Source organism: Siphateles boraxobius, unplaced genomic scaffold (assembly GCF_051911475.1).
Source record: "Siphateles boraxobius isolate OS27281-9 unplaced genomic scaffold, OSU_SipBor_1 6, whole genome shotgun sequence".
Lineage (NCBI taxonomy): Eukaryota > Metazoa > Chordata > Actinopteri > Cypriniformes > Leuciscidae > Siphateles > Siphateles boraxobius.
The window spans coordinates 1,913,287-1,935,063 of NW_027509186.1; the positions used below are offsets into that span (position 1 = coordinate 1,913,287).

At 43.7% G+C, this 21,777-nt stretch overlaps 1 pseudogene; it reads right to left on the reverse strand.

Moving 5' to 3' along the window:
• Window positions 1–17,125, reverse strand: part of LOC143715748 (FGGY carbohydrate kinase domain-containing protein-like) — a 53,637-nt pseudogene extending 36,512 nt beyond the window's left edge.
• Between the last annotated feature and the right edge of the window lie 4,652 nt (window positions 17,126–21,777).

Sequence of the window (21,777 nt, forward strand, 5' to 3'; positions counted from 1 at the left end):
CGAGTGATAATAGAACTCCGTTTGCTTCAAAAGTCACACAATTGTTAGCCAAAGAGTTTAATATTAATTGGCACTTCCACATTCCCTATTCGCCGCAATTATAAGCTAACGTAGAACAGACAAATAAGACGATAAAAGAACGTCTCAATAATGCGTGTCTAGATACAGGCAGAAATTGGGTTGATTTGCTGCCTGCCGTATTGACGGAAATGAGAATGTCCCCATCAGCAACCACAAAAATGTCTCCATTTGAAATTCTGATGGGTAGACCTGCTGGCAATCTCTCCACAGGTGACACGGAGGTGATCATCTCGGATTACGTGGATTCCTTAGTTAGAACGTTAAAAGGCATAAATGGTGATGTTTCTCTCTCTCTCCCTCTTCCTTCAGAAAAGCCGACTCATCCTTTCGTTCCAGGACAACAGGTGCTGATAAGGTGTCTGAAGCCCACGTAACTCGGTGAGCCGAACTATTCAGGACCATCCACTGTTATCGCTGTGACGAGGACCGGTGTTCTGACTGACCACCAGCCGCAGTGGGTCCATGCTAGCCGGGTTAAGGCAGCTCCATCCCAGGGGAACGCACAAGCCTATGTGGAAGCACTGATCGAAAGGAGAACGAGGAAGAGAAGTAGACGAAGAACGAGATTGCTGATTGATATTAGCAATAATTATAACTGAATCTATTAAGATTCATCGTGCTATGAATACTTTTGAATTTTTTGTATATGCTTTGATGAAAAGAACTGTCAAATATTAATGATTTTGAAGGAAATGTTTGATTGAAGAATATTGCATGTATTATTGTACTAGAATGAATATGCTGAGAATGATGTGATATGATAATTCTATTATGTGATAATTATCTTATCAATGGGGCCATTGTTAGAAATATATTTTCTCCCTCAGCATAAATCTATAACATAAGAAGGATTCTTTGTTCCGCCGAAAACTGACACGTTTGCACATTCTTTTCTATGAATTTATACTAACTGGACTTATACTCCTCCCCGTAAGACTTTAATTTAGACATTATGAGCTGAGCGTTTTGTCTCCCTCCGGCGCTGGGGTTGTGAATTGTTTATTCATAATAAAAGACCAATAATTGGGGCACTTCTCGTTTGGACCATTTCATTTCGATTCTAACACACCCTTATAGGCACACCCACCTTGAGGGCAAGGGTTTCCTATGTACTAATGTAGCAAAACAGAGATATTAAAAGATCACATTCAATACACACCTTATTGATGATGCACACTGTGTACAGGCAAGCAGATGAAACGTTCCTCAAGTGTTGTCCCATATAAAACATCTCGGTTACTAACATAACCTCGGTTCCCTGAGATAACGGGAACGAGTATTGTGTCTTTGCTAGATGCTATGGGGGAAAATTCCTTTTTGTCCGATTTGTTGAAGCCTTTTATTCAATAATGCAGTATTACTGCACGGCCATAATAATGCGGAGATGCACGCACGCTATTGGCTGGGCAGTGGGAACGGCACATGTCTATGGCGAAGTGGCACATCTGCGCGAGCCAATCAGGCTGCGTCCCGCCGAACCGAGCGCAGAGCCGGCCAAAGAGGGCGGGGCATCTGCCTATAGCACAGCTGTCTACGCAATACTCGTTCCCGTAATCTCAGGCCCACTTGCTTGACCGATGCTAAGGCTAGCAAGTGTGCGGTCTTGAGCGAAAGTGCCCTTAATTCGGCCGACTGTAGCGGCTCAAACGGGGGCCCCTTGAGGGCCCTGAAGACTGTAACAGGACTGATAGGTCTCAGGAAGGTGTTGTGAGGGGGCGAGGCAGGTTGAGCATCCTTGCCCACTTCTGGAAGCGAACAATCAAATTGCTTCTACCCAACATCTGGCCGGCCACAGGAGCATCTAACTTTGCTATGGCCGCCACATAGTCGGAGCGTGGAGGGGTACGACACGCGTTCAGCAGCACTTGTAGGAAGGAAAATAGGAGCGGTATATCACATGAAGTAGGGTCTTGGCTCCATGCTGAGCACCATTTGGAGAAGACAGAACACTTAAGTACGTGGACGAGTCTCGTGGATGGGGCTCTGGTCTCAGATATAGTGTTTAGGACAACCTCGTGGATAGCCCACATGGATAGCCCATGGCATTGGCCATGGGGCTGCTGCTAGCAGCTGAATCATCTCGGGAAACCAAGGCTGGGTCCACCAAAGGGGGGCCACCAGACAGACTGTGCATCTCTCCTCTCTGATCCTGTTGATGACCTGAGGGAAGAGCACGACTGAGGGAAAAGCATAAAGGGGAAGACTGGGCTATTTGTGGGCCATGGAATATTGGGCAGTGAGAGTTGTCTTTGGAGGCGAAGAGGTCAACCTCTGCCCTGCCGAAGACACTCCAAATTGTTTGAACCTGGGGCTGGAGGGCCCATTCTCCCGGGGACACATTGAATCAGGGAGCAGACATGCTGTCGCGAGACAATCTGCCAGACACGTGCATCGCTCTCAGCAAGCGCAGGCTGTGTTGTGCCCAAAAGAGCAGACGTCTGGCTACCCTGTACAGAGGCTTCTACCTGAGTCCAACCCTGGTGGTTTATGTAGGATACTATCGCCATGTTGTCCGACCGGATTAAGACGCGATGTCCATTTAGGTCTGGTAGGTAGGTTTTGAGGGCGTGCGCCGAACGATCAGGCTCTTGGTCGCCGGAGAGTGCCAAAGCTTCACTCATGTGGAATAAATGAAGGGCAGTTGATCATTACTGAAGTAGAAAAATTTCTGAAATCCCATGGCAAAATGAGCAGCTGTATAGGCAGAAGCCCCGCCTCTTTGGCGGGCTCTGCGCACGGTTCGGCGGGACACCCCCCCCCCAGCCCCGGATGGGCTCGCGCAGACATGCCAGTTGGCCATAGGTTTGTGCAGTTCCCACTTGCCTAGCCAAAAGCATGCGTGCATCTCCGCACTATTATGGCTGTGCAGTAGCACTGCGTTATTGAAAAAAGGCTTCAATAAATCATTTAAGTTTTCAAAACTAAGTTTTCCCCCATAGCGTCTAGCAAAGACGCAATACGAGTAAACGTTTAGGAAGGAAACCAATATAGAGGAAATTCTTAAACATTTAGTATTGTGTTAACATTCTGTGCTCATCTGCATCATCAATAAGCTGTACACTAAATTACACTTTTAATGTCACTGTTTTAGTATGTTAAGGGGCTTGAAGTGTTTTGAGTGTGTTTTTCCATTCCACTGCGCTACATCTTGCATTTTTAACCACAAAAATGTGTTCTGTGTGAATGGTCTCTTAGACTGGTTTGTTTTGCAATTATGCTTTCAGTATTGAATAAAATCTAAATGTATTTTGTCCAGTGCATTCTGGGATTTCCTTCCATATTAAAGATAGATGTGATTGACTCACCAGTCGTCCCGTGGCGCTCTGACCTCCCCCATTAAGCCACAGTCCCGGCAGCATGGCGGACAGATATGGGCCCCAGACCCCAGGGACGAACAGCGGCTGTGTGCTCACCTGAGAGATACAGACACACGCTGACATCAACAGTCACATGCTTTGAACACAAACAAGTACAGGAACTGAAGCTCACAGCCATGTGACATGAGGACGTCCCACATATGACAGCCAAACGGGATGTGACTGGTTGCTCTTCACAGGGCAGCTGGTGTCCCCTCACATCGGCCCCGATGACCTCTACAACAAGACAATAAAATTACAGAAAATATAACTGACACTGCTACATAAATTTAAACTCACAGATCTTACGATAATTACCCAGCTAATTAGTCACAGTACAGTAACACAATTGTTTTTGCATTGCAATATGCAAATGAGTCACTATCTAATTAAATATGCACTCATATGCATATATTTCCTGTCCAGAAACCAGATTCATCATTTTTATTTGATTTTGTTGACATATTACTGTTTTTTTCCAGCAGGGATTTTGGATTTTTCTTTTTATCACTCTATAAATCAGAAAAGACTGTCAACAGACAGAAACAAATACATTTTCATCATGTTTTTAGCAGTTGTATAAAAATGTTGCATAAATGTGGTGAATGATATATGAACAAACTTTCATATAGATATAGATTTCATATAAACTAAAATTTTGGCGTGTGTGAAGCTGCTGAATTGGAGATTTCGGACTCAAGTTCACCGTCTTTAAGGATTAAAATTTACAGACACTAATAGATAAAGTGAAATAAAATAAGCACTTGTTTTCTTTCCACTAGTTTGAAAGAAGACAAGCTATGGAAGCAGTCAGAGCTCAAAACTGACAAGTGGATGAAAAAACCCTGGTTTTGCCTGTAAAATCTTGCACTAGTTTACATGTTTTGCCTGTTTATTTATTGCTATATATCATCTGAAGGTTTAGATTAAGCAGGTCAGGACAGTTATTACAGGAACACTGTGATGAAACCAAGAAGAGGCTGACTAAACATCAGGGCCATATTAGGAGCACACAAACACTGCAATGCTCCTCCTGTGTCAACAGGATTTAAAAAGCCCCAATTATGCTTTTTAGTGTATTTCCTTTAATGTAGTGTGTAATAAATATGTTTGCGAATGTGAAAGATCTGCAGTTCTCTTACAAGAGGTTCTCTCGTATTGCGTAAGCTAGCTTACGCTACGGGGAAAGTCATCTTTGCTCGAGATATTGAAGCCAAAAATTATCCTTAATTTTGTATTTATTGTCAACGTAGTGCAGCAGCCAGCAGACTTAGAGCAGGCCATCTTGCGTGCTCATTGGCTGCCCTGCGGCAACTGCTGCAGCCTACCACTGAGCCTCGCGCGTGACGTCACGTCCAATGAGGGCGCTTTGCGCCCTTATGCGTCATAGCCCGCCAAAATGGGGGTGGCTTAGCGTATAAAAGCCAGGCTCGTTTGCTGCGTCACTGATTTCATCATCTTCAGCGAAGCTCTCCGCATCGCGGAGTCAGTCAGAGATAGAACTGTTATCTCACAGAGCTGTGCTTCTCAGCCATCTGGAAAGCTTGGGTCTCATGGTCAACTGGACCAAGAGGTCATTACTGCCCACTAGTCAGTCAGGTTTCCTTCCTAGGAATAGAACTGGACTCTGTGGCTATGACGGCCCGCTTATCGACACAGCACGCCCGCCGTGTTCGACAGCTAGCCGCGTCTTTCCAGGAGGGCAGCATTACACCTCTGAAGACATTCCAGAAGATGCTAGGCTGTATGGCATCAGCTGCGGCTGTGCTTAAGCTGGGCCTCCTGCGCATCCGCCCGCTAAAACGCTGGCTGAACACCCAAGTGATAGTTCATACAGGACCACCATGTACTGGTCCGCTCGGACAACATGTCTGTGGTGTCCTACATAAACCGTCAGGGCGGTGTCAGATCCAGAAACCACTGCCATCTGACGGAACGCCTTCTTATATGGTCTCAGGGCCGCCTGCGCTCGCTGAGAGCCACGCATGTGCCAAGCCACTTGAACGACGATCCAGACAAACTGTCCAGGAACTACGTTCCCCAAGGGGAATGGTCCCTGCATCCCCAAACAGTCCAGTTACTGTGGCGCCTCTTCGACAAAGCGAAAGTCGACCTGTTTGGGTCAAAAGACAACACTCATTGCCCGCTGTTCTTTTCAAAGAACGAGGATGCGTTGGCCTAAATCTGGCCCAGCCTCCCACTTTATGCTTTCCCTCCGGTCTCTCTGTTACCACAGGTAATCAAGAGAATCAGGGAAACGCGCCACTCGGTGCTCCTTATAGCCCAGAATCAAACCTGGTTCCCGGAGCTTATGCGGCTGCCCCAAACAGCCCGTTGGCCGATTCCGGTGAGGAGAGATCTCCTCTCTCAAGCCCGCGGCTCAATCTGGCATCCCCATCCAGAGCGCTGGTCTCTGCACGTATGGTTAATCAACGGATACCCGTTGTACTGCCAGAAGGAGTGATGAACACGATTACGCAAGCCAGAGCTCCCTCTACGAGGCGACTTTACGCGTCTAAATGGTCGTGTTCTCCAAATGGTGTGCTGATAGAGATCTAGACCCACGAATGTGTGGGGTCACGGGGTTGCTTAGCTTCCTTCAAGAGAAGTTGGATAAGGGCAGGTCCCCACCCACGCTTAAAGTCTATGTGGCGGCCGTCGCAGCGTTCACTGAGTCGACGCGTGGCCAGTCAATAGGAAGGAACGAGCTCGTCATTCGCTTCCTTATAGGAGCTAGACGGATGAATCCCCCGCGACCCTCGTCGGTTCCCATGTGGGATCTTTCACTGGTCCTAGAGGCCCTGAAAGCTTTCCCCTTAGAACCATTAAACTCCGTGGACCTAAAGTACCTCTCGCTCAAACCCGTTTTTCTGACAGCTCTGTCATCAGTTAAACGTGTGGGGGATTTACACGCGCTATCTGTTAGCGCAGCGTGTCTTGAGTTCAGGCCAAATGACTCTAAAGTCATCCTCAAGCCATGACATGGTTATGTCCTTAAAGTGTTGGGCACCGCCTTCAGAGTGCAGGTCATTTCTCTTTCGGCTCTGCCAGCATCCGATAGTGAGGGTGATGTGGATCTCCTCTGCCCCGTCAGGGCACTGAGGGTTTACATTACGCGCTCCGCCTCTTTCAGGCGTTCGGAACAGCTCTTTGTCTCGTTCGGTGGGCGCACCAGGGGTCTCGCCGCCGCTAAACAGAGCCTGTCCAGATGGATAGTGGAAGCTATCACATCTGCTTATAAGTCTAAAGGTCTGCAATGCCCCTTGGGCATCAGGGCGCATTCCACCAGAGGCGTGGCCTCGTCGTGGGCTTGGTCCAGCGGAATTTCCATTCATGACATTTGTGAGGCGGCAGGCTGGGCCTCTCCCTCCACATTTGTTAGGTTTTATAACCTGGAAGTTCCCGCCTTGCAGGCTAAACTTCTGTCAGTGTGAGCAGTGTGTTTGTCCTGCCCAGATGATCATGCGCAGACTTCTCTCACGCGACGTTCGCCTTCCTGGTTGAGCTGCACTATATAGTGAATAGTTATGTGGACCGGCGACGACGCTCTGTATACCCTGTATGTGCTTATAACATGTGCTGGCCCGCATTGCTGGCCACCTGTTTCCCACTTATCTATGTTCCCCGGGAATCCCTGGGACTCATGAAGTGGAGGCTGGGCGCACGGCCTTGACAATGGGTTCCCGTAGTGTAAGCTAGCTTACGCAATACGAGAGAACCTCTCGTAAGAGAACGATACTCGGTTACTAACGTAACCTCGGTTCTCTCTAGAAGAGGGAACGAGTATTGCGTAACCTGACTGTGCAGGCGCCACGAGCGTTTTTCGCTTCAGCTGCTGAAACCAGGACACAGCCAACGAGCCTGGCTTTTATACGCTAAGCCACCCCCATTTTGGCGGGCTATGACACGTAAGGGCGCGAAGCGCCCTCATTGGACGTGACGTCACACGCGAGGTTCAGTGGTAGGCTGCAGCAGTTGCCGCAGGGCAGCCAATGAGCACACAAGATGGCCTGCTCTAAGTCTGCTGGCTGCTGTACTGCGTTGACAATAAATACAATATTAAGGATAATTTTTGGCTTCAATATCTCGAGCAAAGATGACTTTAGCTTAGCTTCCGCTAGCTTACGCAATACTCGTTCCCTCTTCTAGAGAGAACCGAGGTAACGTTAGTAACCGAGTATCGTTTCAATGATCAAAGTTCCGATAAATAGATTTTTTGTCTCCAAAAAGAAAGCGATTCTGAACTGAAATGAGTCAACCTGTAATTCCAGTCTCACTTCCTGATATGGTAAAACCCACGGTATTGTTAATGTTCGCATCCCAGTGTATATCAAGAGCTGAGATTCAGATATGATAATGAGGGTTTGGTTTCAGACCAATCACAGCAGACTGGGCCATCTGACCAATCAGAGCAGAGCAGCTCTCAGAGAGGCGGGGTTTCGAGAGACTGAATCCTTGATCGAAGCATTTCAGACACAGAGAGAAAAAAGCTGATGCTGCAGTGGATATTATGAGGAAATTAAAGTGTTCCTGCTTGTTCTTGTTGTTTACAGTAGAGGTCGACCGATAGTGGATTTTACAGATACAGATATTTAGGTTTGACCGTACATGCCGATAACCGATTATTCAACCAATATTTTTTTAAATGGATACTGGATTAAAAACAAACATAACACTCCAGTAAAACAGTGCTGAACTGAAATGTGCTAAATTAAATAAATATATAAATATGAATATATTAAAATGAGAAGTTCTACATAACTAACTATACAGAAATAAATTTAGACATTAAAATATTGCAGATATGTGTTTCTTTAGCTATTACCTAGAAACATAACCTATATAAATTTCATAGGTAACACTTTGGAAGTCCCATTTGTTAACAAGGATGTATTAGCTAGCTTTCATGAACTATATGCATTATGCAATATATGTTTTACTGCATGAATTAATATTTGAGCAATACAATTGTACCTTGATCATTCATATTAGTTCATAGTACATTAACTAAGGTAATAACAGATAAAATAAAAATTAAAACTCAATTTAAAATGTATTAGTAAATGTTGAAATTAACAAACTAACAATGAATAATACTTATACAACATTTATTAACCTAAGTTAATGCTAAAAAATGTAATCTTATTGTAAAGTGTTACCATTTCATATAAATCCAAAGAGTCATGCTTAAAGATGGCCATATTTTAAATATCTGCAAAGGCCAGAGCATTAAAATTACATAAATGTAGACCTATATTACATGTATAGTCTCTTTGCTTCTATTTTAGAACACATGATGATTGTTTAATCAAAATAACAATATGTGTTGTAGTGATAAAAATATAAAGACCTGATCTATTTAGGAGTGAAGCGGGTTGTCGAAGGTCACACACTCAAACAGAAGTGGAGTGACACCGTATTTAACGCAGTGTAAATGCATTCATTATGGCCTTGGTTACACTGTCAGTGAAATGAGACCAAATTCAGATTTTTTGCTCATATGTGACACAGATCGGATGTGTTATATGACTGTGTAAACAGGGAAAAAACGCATGCATTCGGATATTTCGAGAATCTGTTTCAGGCCTCGTTCATATGTGGAAATAAATCAGATATAAATGATATATGTGCCAATGCGACTGTCATGTAAAAGGCAGGATTTTCTGAGGCATTACGTCTCCGCGGTTTAATGACGAGAGACAACCCCGACACGCATCTGCGAAGGGACGGATGGTGTCGTCATAGGAGAGGAATGTGGACACACGATGACACAACATATCAAAAGTTGGCTAGCTCATCCTAACATTTCGGACCCACTGCTTCTCGTTAAAGCCCGCCACAATCTCATGAAAGTGCATATCTATACCACTAATTTTATTTCTCGTGCCATTTACACCAAAAATAGTTTTTGAGTGCATATGATATAAATGAATGAGGCATTTATATAGCGCTTCCAAACAATGGTAATTTCAATAATATGTTCTTTATGGTGTGTAATACGCACGCACTCCACACCCCTAATCCTACCCAAGGGGTTTACAGTGCGTATTATGCACGCAAAACTATTTTTGGCGTATAAATGGCGCGAGAAATAAAATTAGTTACGCACTTTCATGAGATCGTGTTGTATGTTCCCAGCAGTCCCGAGATCTCTCGCACACAATAACTGAAGCACATGCGCTGCTGCGATGATGGCCCTTTTCGTCGTCCTCCGCCTCACAATCATGCTGATGTTTGGCGAACTTCGCATATATCGCAGAGCTAGCATCAAGCATATTTCGCATTCGTCCATCTGTGCAAGAACCAACTTTAAGCATGCGCGATGTTTCAGATAGTATGTCAAATCGGAAATGGGGCACAATTGAAAAAGACGTGTAAACGGACAGTCAAATAAATTGGATATAGGCAACAAATCAGAATTGGGCATCAAGACCTGCAGTGTAAACGAGGCCATGACACAGTTTTCTCTTCATTTCAAAGAGCCGTGGATGAGCGAGCGCTGCATTAGCACTCAGCTGGTGTGGCGTATCATACCTAACCCTCCTGCGTGTGCGTCTATGAGTGAAGCGGCCACAGCCGTTCCCGGTCTCAGGCCCAGATCTGCAGCCGCCTCTGCGGTCAGTCATCGTCCTACAGGAGTCCCAGGAATACAAGTCTGCTCACCTGCACACACACACACACACACACACACACACACACACACACACTATCAGTCAACACGACCGGCTGAACACAGACAGACACCTGAGCTTTACTCTCTCCCACCGATTTTACAGTAGCTGTTTTCCATCAGGTCCTCCAAGCCGATGGCGCTCCAGAAGGTGTCGTCCCAGCCTTCAGACGGAGAATACGTACACTTACAGACAAGAGTACAGAGAGACCTGCATCAGGAGAGCAAGACATGCTGTGTGGATCACTGCTTGAGCACCTGGCCCTTTGCCCCTTGGTGCCCAAAGAGCCCTTTTGTCAAGGCAAAATTTCCTATCCTTTTTTTGTAATTAAAGGCCCTTTTGTGGATGCCTGCCCAATCTAACTATTAGTAAAATTAATGAATAATTTAGCCGTAAATAAAATGACCCACATGATGACCTTTCACCTGACGAACTCACCCGAATGACACGCCGCACGCGCATTTTTTAATATCGCGCGCACTACCAGAGGATATCTTCAACACCTCGGCTGCTGGTGTATCATTCTCAGCAAAGTGATTTTGAGGTTTGTTTACTTATTATTGTTATTATTTTACAAGAACGACGTGAAGAGATGTTGTTTATATTGCTGTGTGTAGCCTGCATAAGTAACGTTAGCTTGCTGTTTGAGGGAGAAAAGTTTTAAGAGTGTCGAGGGGCCTGGTCTTTTTATGTCATTTGACTAAAAACTATTCATACTTTGAACTACTATTATTATTATTACAGTATTTATTTAAAAAATGTCGAGAACCTTAAAAATATTTATCACATTACTAGTAAGGCTTACCATATTTATATTTAAGGCTTTTCTTATTTTTTTCTACCTGCAGGTCTTGGTGTGCAGCAGCTTCTGTGAGCATCTCCCTCACAGCAAAGGCAGCAAACTCACTTAAGGACTTCAGTAAGAATTTACCAGAACAGGCATATCTATATATTTATATCGCTGTGGGCCTCTAGTCAGTCAACGTAGTGTGATTGCTTAGATCTACGTCACACATAGGCTCACTATTGGCCGACGCTGGTCATGTGGGTGATGCGTGTGACATACAACAACAGAAGCATACGCTGTTACACTAGTTAACTGACTCGAGGCCCACAGAGAAGGAAATTAATAGTTGAAATAAAGTCGTTATTTTTGTTTGTTTTTGCGCACTAAAAGTATTCTCATCGTTTGATAAACTTAAGATTGAGCCACTGTATTCACTTGGACTATTTTAACGATGTCTTTAATAACTTTTCGAGGAACAAGTTTCAATCCCTTAGAAGCCTATGGAGGAGTGATCCAGCTCTCAGATTTCATCAAAAATATCTTAATTCGTGTTCTGAAAATGAACGAATGTCTTACGGGGTTGGAACGAGGGAGAGTAAATCCTGACAGAATTTACATTTTTGGGTGAACTATCCCTTTAAACAAGTTTTAGTGTTTTCTTCTTCCCTCATATTTGAAATATATAAAATATTTGTGACATAACTGTATATTTGTTTGTGTTCTTTGTGCAAAAAAGCTAAGTGAACCTCAAGGAACATGTTAAAATCTTTTGTAAAAATCTGCTTTAAAGATTTGACTTGGCTAAAGTGGTTGAAGTGATGGATCTGATTTAAAGAAGTAATTTCATATACATTACTGTAGTCAATTACATATATTGAGCTGCATCAGCAGTTTTGTAGATCTACAACCCTAAAGTTGTTTTTATCACAGAATGAATGTCGTCTATGAAACAGTTGTGCGGATCCTGCATCTCACCTGCATAAGGACCCTGTAGCTTTCCAGGATAGAAAGTCTGGAAGGTCAAAGAAATGTGCCGCGTCTTTCCAACAGGTTTCCTGCAGATTCTAACCGCAAAAGAAGAAACAAGCGTCTGAAACACAAGTGTTTATAGTTCTCTCGCTCTTCCTCAGGATCCCAGCGCTCCTCACCTCTTTGAGCCACAGTAGTTTGGGCGGCTGCATTTCGGGCGACATCACCCCGCCGACCCCCTGAAGCACTCTGTGTTTGGTGTGTGTGATCCGAGCGGCTTGTTCTGCGGCCCGGTGGTCCATCCACATCACCACGTTCCTCTCTCGGACGCCTGCAAGTAACACTGGGTCAGAGCGCTGGCTCACGCTCTCCGCACGAGTGATGAACACGCCTCACCTGTGTGATTGACAGCCACGGGCTGGAAGTGCCGATCCAGAGCCACCAGTGAACAGGTGGCATCAAACCCGAGCCCTCGAACACACGTCACGTCAATGTCCTGAGTCACTCCCTGAAAATAAACGCAAACAGCCGTTTGACCAACACAACTCCAACAGAGTCCTAGACAATGATGATGCACAGTTTATGTGCCTGCCGGACAGATGGTCGACCCACCTTCACGGCCCGGCAGCACTTGCTCCAGATATCAGCTGACGACTGCTCATAATGCTCCGCACGCGGCTCCCAGATGACAACGGGCTCCTCTGCTGTGTGCTTGACCTGACCGTCTGGAGTGACCAGAGCCGCTCGAAACACTGGCAGTGCCCACATCCACCGCCACATAATACCTGCTCATCTCACTGGACACCTGCGGAAACACACACACACACACGTGTGCTAAGCACCCTCAAACACAAGCAAGAGCACCCTCAGTTGATACTGTAATAATACATTGTATTTGGATAACAGATTTTGGCCCGAACCCAGAGTAATCCCAGGTTTGGGATAGGACAACTAAGTGAGGAGATGGGGTGGTGGATGGACGCTGGAAAACTGTCATATAACAGCGGTAAAATCTACTGTATGTATACCTCCTTATGTTAATTGAGTTGCCTGGATGACTCCCATGACAATTACTAGGTTAATTATCTGAAAGTGCTTCTCCCGAACTCTGTTAATAAAACATCATTTCACGAGTTCACACTTACATATAGGGGTGTGACAGTTATTATATAACCGTGAGACCGACGGTTATAGTTAAACACCGTCATTAGAGCTCTATAACCGCCAAAACCGTGTTATTTAAATTATTTTTACAAACATGTTTTGTTTGTAATGTAATGTTTGTAATTCAGAATGTATAAATACTAATATCAGCTTACGAGGGAAACGGAGGCGGAGTTAAGTGATGCTTGGCCGGAGACTGCTGCAGGAGATGATTCGAGAGAAGTCTGTGCCACTTTACCGATCAGAGCGCGCGCTGACACGGAGTAAAGCCTTGTTTATACTCGACGCGTCCGCACAAGCGCGAAGATGCGCGCGGCAAAAATGACGCGACGGGTGTGCAAGATCGGTAAAGCCTTGTTTATACTCGACGCGTCCGCACGAGCGCGAGTCTCGGCTGACTGCGTGCGCACCTCTCCAAACAGACGAGGCGTTTATACTTGACGCGCTCGCCGTTGTGCTATTCTGTGAAACGACAGGGGGCGACTTGGAGTAATTCTCCTCTAAACCACCAGGAATCAGCAGTGAAGAAGTAGCTTGCCGGTTATTAATTGCTGAAATTCATATGAAAAGAGTAATAAATGCAGTAGGTTTATTGTACTTTCACTGCATGTAAACTAGTTAAACAACTGAAGCCTTATTGAAGAGTGTTTAAACCTTAATTTCATCAGCAGGGCTTACTTCTGCTATTGTAGGCTTATTTTGTAAATGTAAGCAGTTACTTTAGACAAGTGCAAACTGGGTGCTTAATGCAAATGTATTCCTATTCACAAAATGCAAATGTCTCTGTGTATAGAAGGATCATAAACATGCTGGTACAGACGTACCAGTTCGGCCAGATTCGGCTCAAAGTCGTTCATCTTCGGATGCGGCGCCGAGCAAGATTTTACAAAAAGTGCCGTGCACACCGCCAGGCGAAATGGGGTCTTGCGCACCCAAACGCACACGACCGCCCACACCGCAATAACGTCATTTTTGCCGCGCGCACCTTCGCGCTCTAGCGGACGCGTCGGGTATAAACAAGGCTTTATGTGTTTGGTTATTACTTCGCTCGACCGGAAGGGGTCGCGCTGCATCCGACGGGAGCCTGCAGCTCACAACATCGGAAGAGCGATAATTATAGGGTAAAGAAACAACCAACCAAATTAAAAAGTCATTTTTTTATTCCATTTCCACCTATCATAGTCCTCAAGTATCTCTGGTTATTTTAACGTCTATTTTTAATCAGTAATTATGTTCAGGATAGGGTACACATTTTCTAAGAGCTATTTCCTTGTTGTGGATTAAAGTCCTTGTCTCTTCACACGTGTGTTTGTGTGTGTGTGTGTGTGTGCGTGTGTGTGTGTGTGTGTGTGTGTGTGTGTGTGTGTGTGTGTGTGTGTGTGTGTGTGTGTATTTATGTATTATGCACATTTTATTATTGTTCTTCTGTCTTTTACAACTGTTTTAACTATTGTTCTAGTGTAGCGATGTTTCAGACAGTTGTAATTGTATAACTGGAGTGACAAACAACTTGAATGTGAGGCTACATGGTAAATTCAAACTATCCAAGCATGACTTAGGCCCCATCCACACTACTACGTTTTAGTTTAGAAACGGAGACCTTTTGCTACGTTTGCACCTCCCGTCCACACTAAAACGGCAAAAATGAAGACCTACAACAGAGAAGTTTAGAAACGCTGCCGACCCCGTTTTGCGTTTTGAATCTCCGGAGGGCGTTTTAGTGAAGACGGGTCAAAACGGAGGACTTTAGAAACGATGACGCAGAGGCTCACGCTCGGCTCTCTGATTGGATGTCATACAACGGAATAAAACGCACAACAACAGCCTGGACTACCAGTTACGTTAGAGCAAGTAAATTCTGCATTTCACAATGCTATAACTGCCTACATGCACCGGAGGCAAGCTATTATTCCAGCGACCTGTGACAGTTCCCGTGTGCAGCGGCGGTATCGACCATACATGGAGCGTCGGTCATGGGTTAAGCCGGGACGAACCAGCACATGGTGGGATAATTTTATCAATGAAGTTGTGGTTCCTGAGGAATGGTGCGAAAACTCTTGAATGTCCAGATCGGCACTTAACAACCTCAGAGAAATCTGAGGAATAATCAATCCGTTTCCTGTTTACACCGGCACGCGCATGCCCAGTGTAGGTGAATGGTCACGTGATCCGCGTTTTCAGTCGTTTTAATGTGGAAGGAGATCAGTTCTAATACGCAGCTCAAACGCTGGTGTGGACGGAGATCGTCTTCGTTTTAATTCTCCGTTTCTAAACTAAAACGCAGTAGTGTGGATGGGGCCTTAGCCTACCAACCTGTGCAGGAGGAGCTGACTGCTCTTCATCAATACTGCTGTACCTATACTGAGCCGTTTCACTGCTGCTGTAGAAGCTGTGGCTGCCTCTGACTCTTTTCTTTTTTGAAGAAGCTCTGAATATCTCTGCTTCTCTTCATAACTATTCTCTTAACCCTAACCCTGGGGGAAATGTAATTCAATCACTCAATCAATCAGTTAGTCAATTCACTTTGAAGTAATAGCTATAACTACAAACATAAAGCAGGATCATTGTCAAATTGGGTTAGAATCAGTGTGCAAAATACAGGTGTTCGTGGGGCTCTGGAACCCCTTAAATAACAGCTTTGACTCCATTAAAATGTCAAAAAGAAAGGTGTCAGCAATGTGCCTAATTATAGGATCTACAAAGGTTTATTTTTACATAACTAAACTGTTTTTATAACGTACTCGGTTACTAACGTAACCTCGGTTCTCTCTAGAGAGGGAACGAGTACTGCGTAATATCTTACGCTATGGGGAAAACCTCTTTTCCACGAGATATTGAAGCCAAAAATTATCCTTAATTTTGAATTAATGTAAAACGCTGTGCAGCAGCATGCAGACATAGGTTAAGACGGCTTGCGCGCCTATTGGCTGCCCTGCGCCAACAGCAGCAGCCTATCGAGAGTGGCTCTGCGTGACACATATCCAATGGGGGCATTTCACGCCCATTTCATCACGTCCCGCCAGAAAGGGCGTGGTCACGCCCTATAAACATAGCTCGATTAGGCTGGTACAACTGGTTTTCATCTCTTCAGCGAAGCATCACCGCATCGCTGGATCCGGAGTGAGAAGCCACTATGGCGTTATTTTTTAGTCAAAAGTTATGAGCGTGTAAGACATGCTCACGAGCACATTATGTTATTTCACACGCGCAAAAATGAACCTTCAGGTGGCATGATAAAAGTACTCGCGCACAAATTCAACAACCGAGAGGTGTAGAGGTAGCTGCGAGCGAGCGCCTGGCATACTCTCATAGGTTAACTCTGCTTGTACAGTGGAATCCTGCTCGCGCGCAGCGGGCTTCTGCTCGCGGAGTGCTGTTTTGCTCGCGCAGTGGATTTCTGCTCGCTCAGCTGATTTCTGCTCCCTCGAGTCTACATGACTTTTGACAATTTGGGGGCGGAACCAAGGAGGGCACTGACCCTCTTATGATTGGTCACTTTAATCGTAATCACAACCACAGGGACATCTTTGTACCTTGATTGACAGCTCTCATTACAGGAAGTCAGAGTCAAAGGATCTGACGGAGTTTTTTTATTTTTATTGAAATATCAAGATTTACAGACAAACATGGCTGCATAACTTCCTTTTCTCAGCAGCTCAAGAGTGAGAGAGAGAGAGAGAGAGAGAGAGAGAGAGAGCGAGAGACAGACAAACAAACACACACACACACACAGCGACAGACAGACGGACACACACATGGGTTAATATTTGGGTGAACTCCCCTCATTACTGTCATTACGTTAGTTAATTCACTCTCACTACTGCAAAAAGATAAAACTGAATACAGCGCGCTATTTCCTTCATGCAAATTTCATATCCGTTTGCAACTGCTTTGTTAGTTTACATCGGTAGAATGACTGTAACATTAAGTCTCTCACAGTGAAACTCCTACCTGCTTCGCGCGCGTCTGGAGTAAACGCGTTTACTCTCGTTCACTTCTGCAGGACTTCAGTCAGAGTTTCAGCGACTGAAGAGAAAAACATTCACAATGTACTTTGGATTTTCGCTTACGGCGCTCGAGCGCGACCAAAAAGTACGACCGCGCGAGACTCAATAGCATTCATGCCGAGGTCATTATGGGATAGTTACTATGGGATAGTTAGAATAAAACCCTTTCAAACCCTGCACTCACTGTGCGGGGTTAATGCAGGAATCCTGCAAGACAGAATGAAAATCCTACAGAACAGGATATTGCTGAGCAGGGGCGTTGCTAGGGTCTTGATACATTGGGGGCTTAGCCCAGTCCGCACCACCCACCCCCGCTTTTGGTAACTACTACTTCTACTCAGAGGCACATAATAATAAGCAATAATATCATCAATGGAGGGTCTGGGGGACCTCCCCCAGGGAACGTTGGGCATTAAACACTTCATTTCCTGCATTCAGGTGCATTTTTTGTAGCATTTTAAATGATAGGTAAAAAGATAGAATGCTTTATTTGTAGAACTGTAACAGCTATTCACAGAAACACAAATAAATAATACATGAATATGAAATAATATTTTAAAAAATGAATATAAAACTATGTATATATACTGTGTATTTAGATATTTATCTATCTATATTTATCTACATCTATTTATACACACACACACACACACACACACACACACACACACACACACACACACACACACACACACACACACACACACACACACACACATCACTCCAACAGTCTGCTTGTATAAGTCTGGAAAAGGAACTATAGCAGGCATGAAAGCGGGCCAGGGGTGAAAAAGGTGAGAAGGATATTACCCCTCTAGGGGGGTTCGGGGGCACGCTCCCCCTGTAAGAAAAATTTAAATATTCCATATTTGAAACCATCAATCTGATGCATTTTGAGATGCATTTTTGCCAACCTGGGGAGAGCTGGAGAAACTTAACTTCAGCCATGAGTCAAAAATATTATGGCCTCCGTAGCGTTAGCTAATAATTTTTCACTGGAGCTTTAGCTAGCTGGCTAACGTTGCGTTCTCTCCTGCTGTGTTCAATGACTCGATTCATCAAGCTAAGCCTATGTGAACAAAGCTCCTGGGTAACTTAGATATAGCCTACCAGAAATTATTAGGGATGTCCCGATACCATTTTTTCTGAACCGATCCGATCCGATACCAACAATTTTGAGTATCGACCGATACCGATCGGATACCAGCGCAGTTTTTTTTTTAAATCAAGTAGAATTTCTATAACTCTACCCTTTAACCAATGGCTCTTTCAGGCTCTCTCTCTCTCTCTCTCCTCTGGTGTGCACTCTAAATGCAAGCATATTATTGTAACCACAGTAACTTTGATCTGCTTGAACACATTTTAATCGTCTTTAATACATGATTCCGAAGGATAGATTAAAAGACCTGTTCATTTTTTAAATAAATACAAATTTATTAAATAATAATAATAATTATCAATAAATTACATTTTTTGAGATCCGGGGCTATAAAAAAAACATCCGGGACTGAAGCCCCGAATGCCCATGTCTAAGACGCGCCTGTTGCTGAGTCCTGTAGGTTTGTCCACATACTGTCCTGTAGGATTGATAACATCCCACAGAAATTATAAGCCCTGCAAGATTCAGAATGTAGATTGATTTATTGATTGGTTGATTAAATAAATAAACTAATCACAAACTTAAGGATATAAAACATTTATTACCTAACTACCCTAACTTACTAGCTAGCTATCATATATCCCAGCTAACACAGTTACGTTGTGAAGACGTAACAGGACCGGCCCATATTCGTCGTAACGACGTGCCAAATAACGTTCCAGCACGTAACTTTGTGATTCCTGTATTCGTCGTGGCAACGTTATTGTGGTACGTCAGCAAGAACGTGATGAGTAGGCCCTACGTCTCAATGACCTAACTGGTATGTTCTGAGGAGGTAACATCAAAGGACCGTTTTAGTCGTAACAACGACCAAAATACCACGTAAAAACAACAACAAAAAACACTGCAAACATTTAATCAGCATTTATTCAGTGTTACCTGTACTATTGTGTGTATGCACCGCATGCATCAATGTGTCACACACATGTGTGCCTCAAGAATCAATCACCTAGAAAACATTTATATCATTTAATAATCAGCAGTTAGTTAATGACATTCTCCACCTCAAGATAATAAATAATTAACATATAATTTTTAACATATATATATATTAAAAGTTAACAAGTTATTGAGAAGTGAAAATTTGGCATATACATTCATTTTAATTAATTTGATCTTACTTTAAGGAAAAAAATACGAAAATTTCAACAACAAAAAAATCAAAAAGTCTTATTTGTTTTCCAAAAGTAGGAGTGTTTCATCATCTTCATCTTGCTGCTGCACACATTTTCTCTGGTCTTGCTGCTGCAAAATGAAAAGTAGCTGGTCAATATAATTTATTTAAAATATGATGGTTTCATTGTATTAATCATGTAAGATAACTATAAATATACTATAAATCCAGTAATTGTATATACTAAATGGTTAAAATGCAGGAAACAAATAAATGCAATAGTGAGTTTATTAGGATTAGTGGATTACAAAATCGGATATAGGGATTACGTGAGAACCGGTTCTCTTCACACTTCATGACAGTAGGTGGCGACATGCACCTATTGATGTTGGTTCGCAACCCGCCATTACACCAAATGAAGAAGGACGGTTGTTCAGCAGTTGTTGAACGATATAAGAAAAAACTCCAGCTGCGCTCTATGTGAGTAACCATGAATTATATTTTTCATTTTGATATTTTATTTGTTGTTAGGATTGTCAGATGTCAACTATATGTAAATTATGACGAGGTGAGATGCGCTAATCATGTTAGCTTATAGCACGAGATCCAAACTTTTGTTTTACCTAAATTACCGTTAATTAGATTCGGATGAGCGGAATTGGAATAATTAAAATTCAAACCTACCCCAAGCCTAACTGACCTAAACGACAGACTGTGAAATGCTCCACTCACATGTACAGTCAGATGTTCTTTGTTTGTGCAACTTTAAGTAAATCAAACCAGTGACTAAACGGTCAACTTCACATTGTTTCTACTTTTAGTAAAAGAAAAGTACTAAGTGAACTGAACATTGTCAGGATACAGGCAAGGAGACAGAGGTAAGTGAATCCAAACACAGCTTTATTGAACGTGACACAAGTGCATAGGTGAGTATTCTCAGAGTTCAGGTGCAGATGCGGTGAGGGTCTCTACGTGCGGGGCAGATAACAGGTGAGCAGGTCCTCTTCAGGTTAATTGGATGTCAAGCGGTCACAGATCATTCATACTTGTCTTTTCTCTTTCAGGTGTCGTCGTGGATGAGACAACTCGGCGTGAACACAGGGACTCAGGAAAATACAGGATTCTAGGGAACAGGGATACAGACAGGAAATGCAGGAAACCAGGACTCGGGTAGGATGTCTGAAGACAGTGGAACAGGAATGCAGAGGTCAGTAATACACAGGTGAGTATACGTTACTTGGTCGGCGATGACGAGGAGATAGACTTTGGGGCAAGCGGGAAATGGTCTGTTCCTGTTGGAGGCTTGACGGTGAATGAAGCTGTGGTGAGTGTTTTTATTCAGAGGCTATTGATTGTGAACAGGTGCAGGTGATTAGAATTCTGGTGAGAGTGATCATTGTGTTGTGAAGGATGTGGTGTCTGATTGGTTCCTGACAAACATGTAATCTCCCTTTTTTTTTTAATTATGTAATTAGAATATAATAACAATTTTATAGAAAACTGCACCAAAGGAGCTTACATTCTGACAGCTTGCTGGAGCTTAAGTGTGTCTGCCACAATGTCCTCCACTGTTGCTTGCTGGATTCTAGGATTGGACATCATCACTGCCTCTGTAATATTAAATTCCTTAACTATGCAGCAATGGTTAAAAAAGTACTGGTAATACAGGTTTTTTGTGTCACTAACATATAGGACTTGCTCTTCCCTTTCTTCCCCTTCAGACTAAACTCCTTCCACACACTGTAGGAGGCCAGTGCCCGCATCACCCGCCGGGTGTTTTCCCCAGGGTTTGGACCTCCAACAAGACTTAAATGGTGTGTCTACAAGATGGAATACATTTTCAAAATGGTAATAACTTTTGTTATTTAACTTAATTCTAACACTTTTTTGGCATTTCACGGATAGTTCACTATTAACATACCACACTATTCCGAAATGTCTCCTCTTCATTTTTTCTTCGAGAGAGAGAGGAGTTCCTCCATAGTGCCACACACATCAAGGCTCATCTCCTCCACTCGCTGACTAGTCCCATCACCCAGGGCACGAGCACAGTTCATACAGGGCTGCTGTTGAGCTCCTCATCGCCTTCATCTCACTCTCAATGCTGATGATTCTCTGAGTGAGTAACTCAGGAGTTGATCTGGGAGAATCAAGATTGATTCATTCAAATAAAGGTAAAAACTAAGTTTCAAATTATGTTTTGCATTTACCATTCTTCTGGATGTCTCTAGGAGGCACTGGTCTTAATGATGCATCAAGAATGGTATAATCTTCAGGTCTTGCTGGTGTTAGTGTGGTTTGTTTGTTGGGTTTAAATGCTCGGGGAAATGGCAGCTGAGGTTCCACTGTAAATTAGAAGGTAATTACTAAAAAATAGGAACAAACGAAAAACGATGAAATGTACTGGTATTGGTATCAATCAACTAATGAAATTTTGGTATTCTGAAAACCCCCAAACACTTTTTAATA